Genomic DNA, 19,506 nt, shown 5'->3' on the forward strand with positions numbered 1-19,506 from the left:
ATATAGGAGATGTCTTTGGCATGCTTGTGGAATATACTTAGGGATTTGAGTCAAAGGCTATAAATAATTTAATCAGATTTTTTGCATAATTCCAAATAATTTTCCTAAGTATAATGAGTCTATTTTTTTAAACTGAATATAGAGAAGGCCCTCATAATATTGAAATCAGAAGTCTGTTTCTACTTCTACACATAAGATCACTTGATATGTTTAAAGGGATTTTTAAAGTTTGTATCCACACATACGTGTATAAGTTATGGCACTGAATTCAGAGTCACTTGACCTCTGTTTGCCTCAGTTTCTTCATACTGACAATATTGATTTTAAAAAATGGCACCTATCTGTGCGTTAGATTCTTTCTCTATCAATACAAGTTTTCACCTTTGCTCTAATTTATAATTTTAGAGTTGCCCAGAGCACCAAGAGGTCTAGTAACTTGCCCAGAATAATACAGACAAGTGACAAATACAGCTTCTCATCATCCACTACTGCCAAGATACTTAGATAATTTAGATATCTAGATGCCTCTAGATATTTAGATAATTATGATAATTTTAGATCCTAAGGATACTATTCCTCTCCAGGAAATTTGTGCAAGTCTCGGGCCAAAATCAACCAAATTGGTTTTGACTTGATTTCCACAAATCCAAGGAGACAGAATTTTTTGTTTTGGTGATATTAGATTGAAAGTTCCTTGAGAGCTGGGGCTATTTTGCCTAATATCTAATGTCCTTGTGACTATTAATCAGCTAGATACTTGAACAGGGTATATTTCAAAAATGTATACATGACATATGTTTTAACTTCAATTTGTATTTTTAACTTTTCTCCATCACTTTCTCATACTGACATAATAAAAATGAAAAATAAAGCCCTAACTTGTAGTGTATGATGAGTTTTAACTTCTCAGTTCTCTGTGATTCAAGCTGGCTGACACAGATGACTAGAATCAAATGGTTCAATTTTCAGAGAAGGGACTTGATAATTCCTATAATACCCATCAGAGACTTAGTAATCATTTACTAAGTACCTAAAATTGGCCAGGCACTATATGGAAAAACTGTTGATAGGCATACTATATTACCTGCCCTACAACTTGATCAAAGAATGCAATAGCTAAAAAAGAAGCTGAAGGTGAGAAGGTATATCCAAAGCAGGACATGATAACGATACAAGGAAGAATGAGTTATTGAATTGATTTCATCTTGTAAGATGATGATTCTAGAGATCATGGAATGCAGAACAATACCTAATGGAAAATGGTGAGGTGAGCATTTTGAGATTTCTCTGTTAATAGAATTTTGTACCCTTGAACTTCATTTCCCAGCATCCCTTTCCTGATGTACACAAGTTGCATCTTTACATTCTATTGGATAAAAATTTGCTGTAACCCTGCCTTTTTTTTCCTTCCCATGCGTTCTCTGTCTGTCTGTTTCTCTCTCTCTCTCTCTCTCTCTCTCTCTCTCTGTCTCTCTCTCTCTCTCTGTCTCTCTCTCTCTCTCTCTCTCTCTCTCTCTCTCTCTCTGTCTCTCTCTGTCTCTCTCTCTGTCTCTCTCTGTCTCTCTCTCTCTCTCTGTCTCTCTCTCTCTCTCTCGTTGTGTGGTCTGGCTAAACTTGCTCTTACTCAGACTTTATCCATTTTCCTCTAATTCAAGTTATTATTAATAAATCTTATAAAATATATAACACTTGGAGTAGTGGATATTAATTTTTAATCTTACATTTCTGACCAATTACTTTGGGAAATTAATTCTCAAAATTTTTACTCATATAGCCTTGCTTAAAAAGACAATAAGTTTGCCTGGTGGTGGAGAGTCCACCCATCATGAAATCTAGAGACTAACTGTGTGCCTGGCACTTTCCAGGCCCCTCACCTGGCCCCGCACCTGCTCCTGCTACTCCTGCTGCTTCTGGTGACCCACTGCTTTTACTGCTCTGGCGGTTGCATTCCTGCTGCTGCTGATGCTGCCTCCCAGGTTTGACCAGACACTGCCTGGTTGTTCCTTGATGTTTCTGCTGTCTGTGAACTACTGCAGTCTGTGCCCAATTGTTGGAGAGTTTGAAAGCTGTTTAGAAGCACTTTTGTTTTTTCTGCATTGAGGGTGAAGTATGCCCTTTCCCCACCCCCACCCCAATGTGGGATTCAAGCTTGCCCTAGCTGCTTTTCATCAGGGGAACACAGTGTGGTGCAGCCCAATCCATGCTATCCAGCCCACCCCCAACCCTGTCTAGCTTCCCAGCCTGGCTAACCTAGGAGGACTTTTAAGCTCCTAGATGTGTGGGTGGGGATTCAGGTATCACAGGACCACTGGTTTTACCCCTTTGTGGAAGAAGGGAGGGAACTTTTCTCCCAAACATTCTTGTGAGTATTTTACTCCTAGGCAGTACATACTAGTACATACCTACTGATAGAAAGTAGAGATTACAAAGCATGGTCCAGTTTCCGGCCTATCTCAAACAGCTTCCATTTCCAGAGAGCCTTAACAGCTCATGCAGCTTAAAGCATTAGGATGTCTTTTCTTACTTCTGTTCCTGGGAGGTTTTGTATTTAGTGGATACATTGAAGTTTATAGCTTGCATATTCTGTGATTCACAGGGGAGATCCACCTTGTTATACCCCCTTGTCATTTTGACCTGCTTAGTTTCTGCAACACAATATGAGATTTGTTCACACTATGCCTAGTGCCTATATGGGAATCTCCAGAAGTATGACCAAAGGAATCTAAATGGATGATGCTACAGGGAATGGGAAGTAACCTTAAAAATAGTCTAGAGGTGATTTGTCAAACCTTTTCAGACTCCATTGTTTTATTGATATTAACTCTTTCAGTTTTGTTCCCTCCTAAATAGCAAAGAAGTCTATTGGAATTGGAGATGAGGACTTTTGAATTCAGTGCCTATATCCCATCATGTTTATTTTATTAGCTAATTATTTGCTTTAAGGTTTAATTTTTTTAATTCACATATTAATCTAATATCTTCTGTTATACAGAATCATTTTAAGCTACTGTGTTTTGGCTATTAACTATATGTTCTCTTATATTGTATTTATTTATACCTTTCCCCTGTGACTATACTGAAGATAATATCATTGTCAATGTCCACAAACAACTTGCACAAACCCTTTTCATTGGCAAAACTATAGGTCCTTATGGATGCTAGATTTGTCATCAGATCCACTGAGATCGTGTATTGCCTTAACAGCCTTTTGTTCCTTTTTGCCTTTGTTAATTGTCACACAGATGATGGATGGACTCCATCAACCTGGTTACAACCTATATACAACTTTTGGAGAATTTAATGAGCTAAATATCTCAGTTAATTTTAAGGGATCTTCAGAAGTGATATTTAGATATTTAATAGCATCTCTACCTCTGACTGATCATTTGCCTGCCTCTGAGTTATTTGTAACAAGATGTAAGGGTCTATTTGTGGTTGAAGTGGCGTGAATTAACATTGTTGTATTTTTCCAACACTGCATTTATTAAAAATGTAATGGATTAGACATCAGGAAGTGATTTTCACTATTAAGTCCTCAGCTCCTGACATGGGAAAGACAGGCATTTTACACTGTTACAGTCTCATACCAGAGGGAGGGAGGTTCCTAAAAATTTGGGTGTGGTTACTATGTAATGGGTTATTATCTCATCTGGGAGGTGGGAAGAATTTTCCTGGGAAGCCTCGTAGTTTCTGAATTTTTTTTTAATATTTGTAATTCTTCAGTTTACTCTACCCTTCCACCAGAATGATCAAAATTCTTAGTAATATTTTAGACCCAAAAGATTTTCATCAGTATTACAGATGTTTCTGTTTTTCTTGGACTCCTCTGCCACATTTTGGAAGTAATAGACTTTGTTAGAAATATCTCAGTCAAGGTTGAAAGACTGGCTAGATCTGAAGAACTTGTGACAAGTATCCATGACTTCAAAGGTTTTAAATGTCACATAGCAACTCATGTGAATCTTATTGATAGTGGATTTGTTTGTTATTGTCATTAACTGGGATATTATGATTTTGAGGATTTTGATATTTCTTTGAATGTGCATTATCTGCTGTACTACTGTTTTATAAAGATATTGCTTGGTGAAAATCATTTGCACTCACACTGTAAATCATGGCCAAGTTAAAAAGGAAATAGATTTCATTTTGGGCTGAGAAAACTTTGAATTCTACCTCTCCTTGACTTACTCAGTGTGTCACTGATTGTAAGCTATATATTTTTGATTTTTAAAATATTTTTATTATTGTTTTCCCTTGTATGTGCAATATAGTATTTGCATTTTCTTTTTTCTCTCATTTTTTGAACTCAAAGTACATGTTACCAGTATTAAAGTTTTTTTTTTTTGTTGATTTTGCAATAGGTTAAGTTTAAAATGTCCATTAGTCCTAATGTCAATTCATACCCTAAAGCTTTACACTATTGAAACAGTGCCATTGTTTGCTCTAAAATTATGGGACTTTATTACTGATTGTGTCTGATTCCAGAAGAAGGGAACACAAAAAGAGCCATTTCACAGTGCCAAGGAAGCACAAACAGAACCCGAATAAGGCCAATCGAGCACACAGTCAATGAGACCAATCAATGTCAGTGGGGTTGATGAGATTCTGAACCAAGACAAGAGAACTTGAACATACTTAAGGTTTGAGGTTACAGTTGTTTGACATATTAGATAGAGGACTTCCCTGAGCCACATTTTACCAAGTACCAAACTTTGGCTGCCATCCTGCTTGCTCTATCCCTGAGAGAAAAGGTAAAATCAGACCAGTGAATGCTAAAATCTAGTCCCTTTTCTGTCTTTCATAGTATGCCAAATTTTCTGTAGTCCTAGCTGCTGATTGGGTAAGTGCATGATTGCTCATACAAGCTTAAGGGACATAAATCACTTTAATTGGGCTCTGATTCAAGGACCTGTCATATGTTTAATTTTCCTTACTTAGAATTTTATATATAAAACTTTGATATTTTAGATTTCATTCAGAAGTTATAATTTTCTCTTTTATTTGGATTTTTTTGATGCTTTGGATTTTCTTTTGACAATTGATTTATATACCTTATAACTCAGCCATGTTTGTCTGTATTTATCAATATCCTTCTCAGGGGGATGTATTATTATCCTATAATGCAAAGTTTAAATTCCTTTGAGAGTAATTTTAGTATGATAAATTTGCTACCTCCCCAAATCCAGAAAGTGAACTCTTTGAAGGCGCCATGAAGATGTCTTCAGAAACCACACACTGCACCAGAAGATCCAGAGTAAACCTTTGAATGTGGTGAATTGAACTGTGTGGAATTGAATGCATTTATTTTAAATGTACACTCTTATACTAAAGGGGACTGCCCCCAAATTGTTTTTTTTTGTCAATGTAGCAATCATCGGTTTTGTTCTTTTTCTCTTTTATTTCCCTCTTATCCCCAAATTATTATAATTTCCCATTAGAAACTGCTATATTGTATATGCCTTTAGTTAAAAATCTTTAGAGTTATAAGATTTAAAATGATTCCTTGGGGCAACTAGTCTCCCAAAGGATCACAAAGGGGAATGTGTACATAGAATATTGTATCCTTGGACTTCACTTCAGCATCATTTCCTGTTGTCCCCATGTTGCATCCTTATATTCTATTGGATAAAAGTTTGCTGCAACCTCACCTTTTGTTTTTTCTTCCCATGCTCTCTCCTCTTCCCCCTGACTTTGGTAAGGTGCTCTCTCTCTGCTCCTCTGCTCTTGCTCTCTCTCTCTCTCTCTCTCTCTCTCTCTCTCTCTCTCTCTCTCTCTCTCTCTCGCTCTTTCCCTTGCTTTTTGTGGTTCAAGCAGCTACTCTTTACTCAGGCTATCACTTTCCTTTATTTCAAGTTATTATTAATAAATCTTATAAAATATACTTGGATTTTTAATTTTTCATCTTATATCTCCTTAAATCATGGAGGATCTGAGTATAGTTCTCCAATGTTCACTCTTCATCATCTGGAAATAGAGTGAGGAAGGACCCATAGGGGCGTGGGTTGCTGAGGAGGTAGAAGTCTTAGATTTAAAGTTCATCTTGAAGAATTTTGACTTTTTAGAAAGCCTGACACATGAGGAAAACAAGCATGAAATGATGTGCTCAGTTTCAGAGACTAAATAATGTAAAATATTAAACTACCAGAGTACCTTCTAAGTTACCATAATTGGCATGAGAGTATTTAAATTCATTGATGAGGATCCATTGGTGGGTAAGTCAGGTGCCACTGTTGCCTATACTGCCTAGTTCAATGATGAATATATCAAGGTTTCTGTTGTTAAGAATTTAATAGATGAATCTGGATATGGAGAAACAACCTCTTGAACCAGTTCCTTCTTCTCCTACAATATAGCTAGATTCTCTAGATCAAGCTTCACTGGGGGCATAAAGAATGTATTTAGGGAGAAAAAAAAAACATTATTGAGTATGGTACCTGCTGGTACCTAAATGATCCAACTATAAATAAAAGACAGTTCTATTTTCAGAACAGAGATGGTGGGCAAGAGAGGGTAGCACCTAATTATGGGGGACAGCCAATTCCTATTTTGTCCTCCAGAGGAGAAATTCTTGGCTCTGTGGAAGGACATTAGAGCTAAAGAGCTTTACCAAGAATGTAGGTTTGGACTTCACATTCTGGCTCTAACCCTTGCTAGCTATGTGACCTTGAGCAAAATACTTGAGACTTATTTTTCTCAGTTTTAAAATGGGGATTCTAATAGTTACTTCACAGGGCTATGAGGTTGAAATGAAAAGATAGTGTATGTCAATTTAAAAACTTGTTGTACCTATATAATTATCAGTTGTTATAGGCAAATTTTGAAACCAATAAGTTAAAACAATTGCAACAATCTCATCCAAGGATTTTCTCTTTTAATAAAAAATAAATTTGTTGTTTCTAAATGAAAACAGAAAAAATAAGACTGTCATGAAATAATGAAATTCTGAAATCACTGGGTCCTCAAAACATTGCTTTAAACAATGGAGATGACATAGCATATATTTCATCATTCTATAAAAATAGAAGATAAAAGGGAATAGACAAAATGAAATAATCTCTGAACCGATGAAATACATTTTATTGATAATAAAAGAATGAGGTATTTTGGTAATTTTGTACTTTTTTTTGTACTTTTGTACAAATTTTGTACAAATTTTTTTGTACTTTGTACAAAATTTGGTAATTTTGGTAAAGTTGTACTCACCCATAAGAGTTAATTAAAAATCATTAAAAATGCATTCACATATATTTATATGTGTATATATATATATATATATATATATATATATATATATATATATATATATATATATATATATATATATATGTTTCATACACAAATAAAATTCCAGAATATTAGATTGGGAAAAACAATCCAAAATATCAGTTTGAGTTATTTGGATTAGCTTAGGAGGTAGTTTTTAAAATCATCTGGTAAAGGCCTACAAGTGCCCTTTCCTTTGACAACCTATCTTTTGGTGATCATTAATCTAGTAATAGTTTTATATTAGGTGTATATTCAATTACAGTAAAACTACTATTTTTTTATAACCCTCACCTCCTGTCTTGGAATCAATACTGTGTATTGGTTCCAAGGCAGAAGAGTGGTAAGGGCTAGGCAATGGGGATCAAGTGACTTGCCCAGAGTCACACAGCTGGGAAGTGTCTGAGGCCAGATTTGAACTTGGGACCTCCCGTCTCTAGGCCTGACTCTCAATCCACTGAGCTACCCAGCTGCCCCCTAAAACTATTCTTGGAAATTTTTAGAAAAGATTTGTCGGTGTTCAAATAGAAAAAAATTTATATTGGCTCAGAGCTTTTAGAATAGTTATTTTACATTGAGATCAACTTCATTAGTTAAAGAAAACAGTAAAATTAGTCATTGAGTTTTTTCATTCAACTAAAATTGTTTTCAAGTTGAAAAATAAGAAACAATCTGTTATAACCCAGATAGCAGAGTTCAACACCGCTTTGATTATCCAGTTTTTATTAAAGCAACATTTTGAGGACCGATTCAATCATTTCAGAAGTTCAATCTCCAGCGGTTTAAGGTTGCATTTATTTGTTGTTTTCCCTTTGTGTTTTTGAAAAGGTAATTTACTACAAACTATCCTAGAGTGAGTTAATAAAAACCTTGGACATTATACGGAGTAAAGTAAATGCTGACAGAACTGCACATCACCAGAACCAGTAGTGTTTGTCTCTTCTAAATGAGTAACCTTACAGTTGAAGGGGAAAACATGTCTTAGGTTTCTCTTTGTTGCCAGATAATTATACTTGCTGCTTATTTGAGCACATCTGCTTCTAAGAGTTTGAGACACAAAAGGGAAATGTCGCAAGAATCTTGTGATATGCAACTTACTCAGCAGGGAAAACTAAAACCTCCTGCAAGAGTCAGCAGGGCCTTTTTTGTCACAATACCTCCAGGCAAACAGAGAGGAAGGACCCAGGATCGGCATTAGTCACTGTATGACTGCTCCGTGGCAAGAATTTTGGCACCAAAGAAACCCAAAGCAATAACAGACGGTTGCCATAATATACCCTCAGATCTTGACAGGACTGATATATAGGCTGAAGCTGCCAACAGAAGAACTTGTCACTTACCAAGGGGGAAAGGTAGCATGTCAATCACTGCCCCCTGTCTGGAGGTTTTAAATCTAACAGCTTCAAGTCAGGCAGGAGCTAAATTGCATTGAATTTCAAAGTGACAACAGCCAGACCTTTAACATAAGCTGAAAAGGAAAGAAAGGAATGTGGTAACTCCCCATCCCCTTCCTTTATTTTAAAATTTATAAAAAAGTTTATGATTAATCTTGGAATAATGATATACTGGGATTTTAAAAATTCATTCTCTCAGGCCCGGGTTTGAGGTCCTGCAGCTATAAATCTTGAATTTAAGTTTCTTTGGGTGTATTGTTAGAAGGAAGAACCTTTCCCTTCTCTCTCCACATTGTGCATTTTCTGAACCCTGACCCATGATGGTAGAATTTTTCTGTTAATAGTATTCCACACAGACTTGTAGGATTATATGATCATGGGGTCGCTCATATTTCAGCAAAAGTATTCAAAACCTTCCTTTTTTTTTCCTTAAAAAACACTATAACAGAAATGTTATGGTAAGGTATTAAGGTCTTTAAAAATATTGGCTGTTCATCATATGAACAGTTTATTGCCAAAATGCAGAGAAAGGGGACTTTTACATATATAAGAAAAAAGTCAACTAATAAATCAAATTATGTTCCTTTTTTTGGTAAACAGTGTTTTAGTTGAAAGGGGCAGGAAAATAACTCTCATTTAATTAAAACTAAAAATATGTGCAAAAAAAAGTTTTCAGACAAGCTGTTAGCAGTTTGACTGCCAAAAGGTATAGAATTTCATTTGTGGCATAAATAATTTAAAAAACAACAACAACAACAACCTTAACTCCCATAATAAAGGATCTAAGGTTTTGCCTCTATAGGTTATGAACAGTTTGGAGTTAAGAAGGAATAAAAAAAAATGTGACCTAAAAACATAAGTTGCAGTTAAGATAAAACAGATAAGAGACAGTGTTGAAGGGAATCATTTTAAATATCGTGGAATGATTGAAACAACAAGTGGATTGGTACCCTTAATCTCATTTGGTGTAACTATTTCAGCCTTGAGGTGTTAATATTCACAGCATAGTATATCAAAAGACTGTTCAGAGAACATAAAATGATCAAATAAATATGACCAGTTTCACAAGGAAGATTTCATGAATTTTTTTCTTCTTGAGGGAAAAATGAGTTATTGTCCAACAGGGGGTTCTGATTTGAATCACGTAAAGTACGTGACACACTGAATTTGAGTACAGCAAGAGAGTGAAGAATCAGCACAAGGTAGAAAAGCCAGCTTTGTAGAGTTATGTAAATCAGCTGTTGCAGTCAGCTGACAAGAAGATTTCTACTGCTAGATACCTGATGGGAAGGAAATTGGTTTGAGCTCATTGGGAGATAAATTTCACCTAGTCACCTCCAGCAGAGTCCGGAGTTTGAGAATAGTGACGACCCTTAGATGTGTCTTTTGTTCTCTATGGAAAGACAAATTTTAAAGATGCTTTGCCATGTCAGAGATGGAGGATCTAAGTGGATAACAAAGAACTATGGAAATTAGGAGCTGTCTTCTTGCCTGATTTGTCCAGAGAAGGTCACTTAAGGAATTTTGCTGTGGGATTTGCTGTTTTCTATAAGTTGATCAATTGGTACAAACTCTTAGTGAAGAACTCATTAGACTTGTCAGCCTCACCTAGAGAGAGCCAGACTAATATAATTTCCTGGCTTACATGGAAGTTTTAGCGAAGTCAATAGCTTAACTGTAGGGAACCCTTTTAAAAGTGATTTTTGACTTAAATGAGGCATAACTGCTTCCTCAATTTGAGACTAGAAGATGATCTGTTCAGCAGGAGAGTGGTAAGGACAAAAGCAGTTAACAGAAAAGCAGGTTTTTGTGCTCTAAAATGGACCAATGATGTCTAGACATACAGTCTAGAATTGGGAGTTATCTTGAGCATGTGTATTTTTTCCACTAATGTACTTTCTTGCTAGGTTTTTGTAAGTATGCACTCTCTTCCCTGCAGGTGGGAAACGTAATGCAGAGGTTGCATTAGTTTGACCCAGGTTTATGTGGGTACTTCAGTATATTGATAGGAAAATAAGGCTCTCTGACTATAATAATGAAGGGACTCCTTATCACGTGGGCACAGGTGTCAGACTCAAAAGTCCTCTCTCTGCCCCTGGTCAGTAGGGAAGGTGCAATGGCTCAGGCTCAGCTTTTTGTCCATCTAGCTAGTCTACTCAGATTCTAATGGGAAGGACTAACTCCAAGTTGTTGCTGAAGTAACTAGTGATATGCTGTATTTACAACTAAGAGAAGGTAACTACAGTCTTGAGGCCAGTCATCCCTGCAGCAAAATCTAAGGTAATAGCAAATGCAAGAGAGCAGAGATGTTGGGGTACCACTTAAGGTATTGGGCAGCTTCTGTAGGAATCAAGAACTGATCTCCAGGGGATCAACAAAGGGTGGGGGCCAACCATGCTCTGAAGAGACAGGAAATAATTGATCACCTGATTAGGAGTTTGTGTGTGAGGTGTTACAGGATTCCTAAAGAGTTTCACCTTCCCCCCTGCCATCTGCATGGTGGAGAAGTCTATATCCCACTGCAGGGTAAATAAAGACCTGTCCAATAGTCTGACCCTGGCCACTCAACTATAATGGCCTCATGCCAAACAAACAAACAAACAGGCTAGGAGGTCGTTATTATCAGGATGCCTAATTAAGCAAAAGCAAAGCTGGAGAGAAGATGGTCAGCAAGACATCTAGTAAGTTTCCACAGCAAATTAAAAATGTGTCTCTATTCAGTTAGAAGATGGGCCCCAGGTGACCAAAATGGAATATAAGAAGTATCAGAAGATTAAACAGCAATGCATATTCTTTTGCATTCAATGACCTATTATTTATGCATCTGCCTTATAATTGTGATTTTATTATTGTCACTTTGTCCTAGTATTAAAAAAACGATTGTGTTTAAGTGCCAATCGTGATTTCATTCTGGTCTCCAGTTTGCATAAATGGATAAGTCCTTCTAAGGCTCAAGAGATATTTGTGAGTAGAGAGATGTATTTCCCTGTAATAAATCACTCAAAAGCACTCATTTAGAGTTTGAGGATAGCTTCAGGGTAATTGTCCTCTGTGAACCTAAACCTTGTCCTGTAAAGGTAGGAAGAAGAGGTCAGACTAGAGAAGACCAAGCAAGAAAGATGGGAAGAACTAGAGAGTGAGTGTGAGAGTACTTACTAGCAGATGTTAATCTACCTTAAAGATAATATTGTTTTAATAGCAACATTAATAGTTATCAATAAACATGCAGCTTCCAATATACAAAGAACATGAAATTTTAGATGAAAAACTATTTCTGCTAAAATTCACTTACTAAGTGCCTGTGATAGTAGCCTTGGAAACTTCAAATTAAGGAAAAGATACAGTTTCTGCCCTCACAAAATGTATAGTCTGGTAGCATGATAAGACAAGTTTGACAGTGATGACTTTAGCACAAGCCAGAATTGTGCCGAATCCCAGGCGAAAAACAGAGAATGTTATGGAAGACGAGAGGAAGAGAGATCATTGTCCAGTGAGCTCATCTGGAAGAGGGAAGCATTTCAACTGAACCTATGATGGATATAGACAGCTGGATGTGGGCTGATTGGTAGAAGCACATGTGTGAAGATGACAAATGTTCAGACAAAAAAAAAGATTCCCTTTTGACTAGAACATAGAATAACTTGTTCTTTATAGCATTTATTAGGTTGGGAATGGTAGTCTAGGGAAGGGATATTTAGGTGGCAATACTGGATAAAGAGTCAGACTTGGAATCAAGATGATTTGTGTTCCAATTCTGCCTCACATCCTTACCAGGTGTGTGATGATGGGCTAATCACTGAACTTTTCTTTGTCTCTGTTTCCCATATAAAATGAGAGTAATAATTATTCAATTATGCATGATTGATGGGAGGATCTAAATGTTAAAGCTCTTACCTGTATGCTTGCTATTATAATTATTACCATTTTACAAAAGAAAAAATAGGTTGAGTTTAGTTTTTTTGAGAACTTTGATCTCTTTGTCTCATCTCTTCCCATTCTAACTCATACTTCAAATTAGCTTTCAAGTTCATTTTCCTGAAGTGCATGTTTGACTATGTCCTGCATCCACCCACATCAATAAACCACAATGACTTCTTATTGCCTTGAGTATCAAATATGGATACTTCTTCTTGGCATTTATGTCCTTTCATAACCCAGGCCCAATATTACTTCTCTACACACATAAATCTAACAAGATTGTCCTTCTTCTTATACAATGTCTTATTTCCCTATTTCTGTACCTCTGCGCTGGCTTCCAGCTATTTTTTTGGACAAAAGTTGTTCTCCTCTGACACATATTAGGGAAATAGTATTTTAGATCGAATGATAAGAATCCTTAGTTTTCTTAAAATGTAGTGTAGACATGACCTTCATGAAACTATTCTGGCCTCCTCTGATCCCCTGTTGCTAAGGTTCTCTCTCTGCCAAATTACTATGTATTAAAATAAATACAAAATAGTGTGTGCTTATATAAACTGATATTTACCCTCATATAGAGTATAAGGATATTAAAAGCAAGAATTGCTTCATTTTTCTTTGGATAGCCTTTGACCAGGATAATGACTGGCACAAAAAAGGTACTTTGTCAATGTTTGATAAAGGATCAATTTGATTTAATAGGCAACATGGAAGCTATGGATATTTTTGAGAACTTTTTGAGAACTCTAAATCTATGATGTCATGATTCTAAAAGCTCAATTGTAGGGCCAACTTAGGGGTGAGCAAAGAAGAGAAGCAAAGGAAACAGACAAGGAAAAATCAGAGATTTGAGGAGGGGCAGGATAACAGTGCTATAAAAGCCAAGCAACCTGCTTTATGGTTTCCTGGGCGCTTTTAGACCCACTATCTCAGTTAACCAACATTCTGATCCACTGAAATATGCAGATAGGTATAATTGCACCTTACACATATGTGGAACCTGATGCTTTCATAGTCACATCACTAGCAAATAGCTGGACCTTGGGTTCATAATTATGCTCTCAAAGAATAATATTCTATCATTAACATTGCCTTCATTAGTTGAGTAGATATTTATCAAAATCTCCTTGAATTTAATTCAACAGAGAAAATAAATTGTATAGAATATAGAATTCAGAATTTCTCATCTTAATTCTAAGTCAGAGAATAACACTTTCATAAAGAAATGACATGAAATACCATATAGAAAATTGTATAAACATAATCTAACATGAACTTAGTTATATAAAAATAGTAGGTATTTTTGAAATATGTATCTCAACATGTATATTTAAATTTTTTCACATAGTAACCTATTTTAGAATACTATTAAAATGATAAAAATCTGAATGACATGGGATATTTCACTATAAAAGAAACTAAATTATTTAAATGCTAATATAATATCATTATGATAATATAGACATTTATTCTAAGTGAAATATGAGGTAATATGTCTAGTCATTATGATTTGTATTAAAAAATTTTCCTTGCATTTAGGTCTTATGTAAGAATACTTATATGAAATGATGCATGAGCTTTTTTATCTTCGTGGTTATATTATTAACCTTATATGGTTATTTTGGTAACCTAAATTAATAATAGACAAATTTATAGATTTAAAATGTACAGTATAAATGTTCACCAATAAATCCTCATGTCTTAAATGTTTATATTTCCTAATTAATCATATGCATCTAAAAATAAGAGAGCTAATAAGGCATTATATAAATTAAAAACTCTGAATACTTAGACACATATACTCTCTAACCCAATACATTTTTAAAAATAATATTTCTAGGTCACCAAGTTGGTTCGTTTATTTGTTTTGGCACATTTTCAAAACCTGGTTGGAGGAAGAAAAGGAGAACTTAAAAAGGAAACAAACCAGCAGGCCATCACAACTCTGCCCCCATTAAGTCAGTTTAAAAGGAGAATTTTCAGAATACACTATGAGAAATAGCGCTCAACAAACTTGATATAAATATACCATCTGCTGTAGTGATAAGCAAGGTAATGTTTCCCAATATGATAACTGACACTTGGCTTTGGCACTTTGCTCTGACACTCATAAGTAGTGAGATTTTCTGCCTAGCTTTTGGGAAAAAATTACAAAAAGAAAAATCTACTACACGTATTTTTATTTTATTTCCTACTGTGAGTTACTTAAGATAAAATGTTGAATGTTGTAGACATCCATAAGTTAAATGTAAGCCATACTTCCTTATTAGCATTTTTTTCCTAAAGAGATGACCTAATTAATTTAAGGATTCACTTTCATGGGAACATCATGCTTAAACTATAGAGAAACAATATGCATAATGTTCCCATGGAAGTGATTCATTGAATTTGGTCAAATTTTCTAGGAAAAAGGAATGCTATTGTACAAGAAAAGCTTCTAAATTAGTTATATCTTTTGATTCAAATATATTACTACTCTCACTATATTACTCAGAAAAATATTACTACATCATAAGATATGATAAATATGAAGAATTCAAGGAAACGTGAGAAGGTATATAAAAAGTGAAGCAGAGTGAAAAAAGTAAAGCCAAAATAAAAATGCACAAAACAATTTCAACAATGTAGTAGATCCATCAAGAAGTGGTAACAACACTAATTATTTTAAATGATCAATTTCCGCATAATTTTGACAAGTCATATCAATAAGTATTTATTAAGCACCTTCCATGGACCAGAACAGGTCCTGACAAAACTAAGAAGGGTAAAAAATAGTGTACAACAAACCCCCGAAGGACTTTGCATTCTAAGAGAGGAGATAACATGTAAACATATACATGATATACAAACAAAATATATTCAAAGTAAATTGGGATTTGGTGAACCTCTATGAACTCTATGAAAAAAATTTTCCTAGAGTGCTGTCAATATTAAAAGGCAAACAATTCATTTTTATTTATAATAGATGAACAGAGTGTGGGAAAAATTATCCACAAAAAGTTTGAGAGCTTCTGGGATATAACTTCTGCATTGAACAACTGTATAGGCACATTAAAATAATAATACTAATAATAATAATAATAATAAATCATGAATTGGCATGACTGGAAAATGATGATGCTATTTAGAAATGGAATTTTTAAAAAATCATCTTATTGAAAATGAAGGTGTACAATAAGGAATAGTTTTCCCTAGTGAGACACAATTGAAAAAAAGTGGTATAAGGAAAAGAAAATGTCATTCCAGAAAAGTTTTATCTTTTTGTTTCAATAAATGCTTAGTAACTACCAAATAAAATTAAAGCAACAACTTCATATATTGGAAAACCCAGTCTCAAAGCCAGGAAGATCTTAGTTCAAGTCCCATTTCTGACACATACTGATTGTGTGGCACTAGGAAATTCATTTAATTTCTTAACTAATATCAATCTCTTAGTTATAAGTACAGTCTCACTCCAAAAGAATTTGTCACTTGAATTCTGCTCATAGAAGGCAAAACTTTTATTCGGGTTATTGGGGAGAAGTGGCTGAGGGTGGTAGTAGTAGAACTTCTGTTGCTTTTTGGGAAGAGAACCTCCTTCCCCTGAAGGAGTGGAAGATAGATAGTTTATAGAGAAAAAGTTAGTCTTTCTGCCCCCTCTCCTAGGCTAGGCTTGAGGAGGTGGATCAATGTCCTGAGGTAGGTCTACACAGCCAAGGACTAATGGAAATTCCCCTGAAGCCCTTTACTTTGATACTTTATAACTATGATTTGTAATAAGAATATAGTCCCAGACAAGAGTCTGTCTATGTAACCAGATTAAGAATGTATGCCTGAGTTAAAATTTCAAAGGTGTACATGGTTTAATCAATTTTAAATGGTATCATATTAATCATATGCAAGTTCTTATGTTGATCCTAAGGGTATAAACTTGTTTTATAATGTAATTTATATCAGAATAATTTGTATAAGAGGCTAGAGGGAACAGAAAACCACCCAAAGGTCACAAAGGACAGGAGCCCCTAGTGGTCTGGACCCTTAGAGGTCAGGGAACCTCAGAAGGTTTGTGGAGGTTGGGATGTGTAAAAGTTAAAATTAAATCTCAATAATAATATTATATTTAAGAGATTTATTAATGATGATTAGAAATCAAGGAATAAAGAAGATACAAAATAAAGACAATGTGACATGGCTGGTTAGCCATTTTTAGCCAACCTCACTCATCACCATCACAGCTGATGCTCCATCAGAGAGGAGGAGCCTCTAAAACACACACCCTTTATCCTCTGTCTATAGGAAGTATGTAATGACAGGAAGTCAATAGGCTCTTGGGATATGTAGTTCTTTTTTAGGTTAACAGATTTTCAAACATATAGGTGTACTATATCAAGAATGACCTAGAAAGAAGCCCAGGTCAAAGTGTTCTGATCTGTCCATGACCTATAAGTCACAATTACTAACTTCAAGAGTGAACCCTGTAAGTCTTCACATTCCTCATTCTATAAGTTCCTCTTTTTGCCTTTAAAAATTTTAAAACATCAATAGTCAGTGTCCCAGTTTTTGAACATTTTATTTTTATGCCATAATGGGTTAATAAATTAGAAAGTAACACCTTTTAGACCAGTTGTGAGATTATTTATCTTTGCTCCCTATGCTATTTTTTATAGGATCCCACCAAATATTGCTTGAGTCTTTGTTTAAATTCCACATCAACATCTAGCAAGTTTACATTGATTTTTCTTTTTTTCTTGAAAGTCTGTTCTGTTTGTATAATATCAACATATTTCCATCAAAAATGAAATGCCTTCAACCATTGTTGCTTTGTGTGCTTAGGAAGCCCTGTATCTGTGACAATTTTTTTTTTACTTTCTTAGTCCCTCGTTGTGAAATTTGCAATTATGTGAAGCAAATTATTCACAGATATGTTATTGATAAATATTATGAAATAGAGAAAAATGTGAAATAGACATTCATAAAGAGGGAAATAATATAGACATTAAAACTAAAAAATAGATACTTTAAGCAAAACAAATATACTTTTAAGTCTTATATAAAATTAGAGATATGTAATCACAGACATATTTATTGTACAAAATAAGGTTGCTATCACGGCTAAGAATGGATAATAACCAGAGTTCCTAGTCAATCTATAATTATGCATTTTTCTTTTAAATTGATCTCATTTCAGAGGCAAAGATTATATTCAGGAGATCTTATAGTCAAATCAATTGTAATCACCTGACATTCATAATTGTAAATAATCTTTACACAGGTGGTAATGATTTTTCACAAACATAACATTAGTATTCACACATAAATGGATTCATTATAACATCATTCATGTTATAGTGTCATCTTATAACACAGTAATATGCTCACAATTTACGTATATTAAAAATAAATTCCTAGCTTTTAAACAGGACATATTTTGAATAATAAATGAGGCTTATATTTGGATATATCTGGCTCACAGATGTATACTTCTAACTCAGTCTTCTAAACTTTAATATACCTCAAGTGAATAAAGATCATCCAGTCTTCTCCCCTCATCCTAGACATGAAAAAACTAAGACACGGAGAAGTAAAATTGCACATCTAGTCAATTGTCCACTCCTGACAGAGGCATTTCTTACTCTCATTCCATCATTTGGAATGCCACACAATGCCAATTTCTAATCTCCTTGTCACAGAAATGAACCATGAAAATATTACCTTTTCCCCTGTCACTCTTCCTTCAGTTTATATGAACCCAAGAGCAAATTTTCATATGAGAAATGTCCAACGAAGTTTGTAAGATTTCCAAATTTTCCAAAAGTCAGCTTCATTGATAGCTCATCTGCAATATAATATTTTATAGTCTCTAAAGTGTTTTCTTCATAAAATTTTATAAATTTGAAAGAAAAAAATATATTATTAGTTCTATTTTACAAGTAAGGAAACAGAAGTGCAGAAAAGTTAAGTAACTGTCTTGTGGTTACATAACTAATAAATAGACATTCAAACCAGATATTGCCTACTTCTCAAGAAAATGTAGTGATTGGGAAAATAAGATTGAATGTGACTTACTGGCTTTTTAAAACAAAAGTAAATGTTATGATAATGTATATTATAGATTTCTATTAAAATAGAATAGATGAAATTAAGGTATAGAAAAAGCAAAAAGAGAAAATGTCCTAATAGTGAGAGATGTTCAGATTTATAGTTGATCAATAACAGATATTTGTTTCTTTTTGCTGGATATCTTTAAATACAGTATTAGGGGGCAGCTCAGTGGACTGAGAGCCAGGCCTAGAGATGGGAAGTCCTAGGTGCAAATCTGGCCTCAGTCACTTCCCAGCTGTGTGACCCTGGGCAAGTCACTTAACCCCCATTGCCTAGTCCTTACCACTCTTCTGCTTTGGAACCAATACACAGTATTGATTTCAAGATGGAAGGTAAGGGTTTTAAATGAATAAATAAATAAATAAACTAACTAACTAACAAACAAATAAATAAACAAATGAATGAATGAATGAATAAATAAATAAATGGATGAATGGATGAATGAATGAATGAACAAATAAATAAATAAGTAAATGAATGAATAAATGAGTGAATGAATAAATAAATAAATAGATGAATGAATAAATAAATTAACAAATAAATAAACAAATAAATACATGAATAAATGAATGAATGAATAAACAAATAAATAAATAAATAAATAAATATAGTATTGGTTCTCATTTATCTATCTTAAATGTAGCACTTTTTTGAGGACTCCTTCTAGATAGCTTCTCAGAAATCATTCCAGTTTGTTATTAATATAAATAATGATAGTAATGTTAATAAAATATTGTGGTTATGTAGCAACAAATGAACGCCCTATGTTTAGAGTCAAATATACTAAATAGGCACAAAATTTATTAACAATGCATCTTAACACTTATATGCATATATAATTACATTTATA

General features: G+C 34.3%; 1 long non-coding RNA gene across 1 annotated transcript in view; it reads right to left on the minus strand.

The window, feature by feature from the left end:
- LOC103100911 (uncharacterized) overlaps positions 1-19,506 on the minus strand; it is a 48,242-nt gene that overhangs the window by 19,082 nt on the left and 9,654 nt on the right. Inside the window, exon 3 of the long non-coding RNA XR_008912881.1 lies at positions 18,267-18,390. This is a non-coding gene — a long non-coding RNA (uncharacterized LOC103100911). The remainder of the gene's footprint in view (positions 1-18,266; positions 18,391-19,506) is intronic.

This window comes from Monodelphis domestica, chromosome 6 (genome assembly GCF_027887165.1).
Source record: "Monodelphis domestica isolate mMonDom1 chromosome 6, mMonDom1.pri, whole genome shotgun sequence".
Lineage (NCBI taxonomy): Eukaryota > Metazoa > Chordata > Mammalia > Didelphimorphia > Didelphidae > Monodelphis > Monodelphis domestica.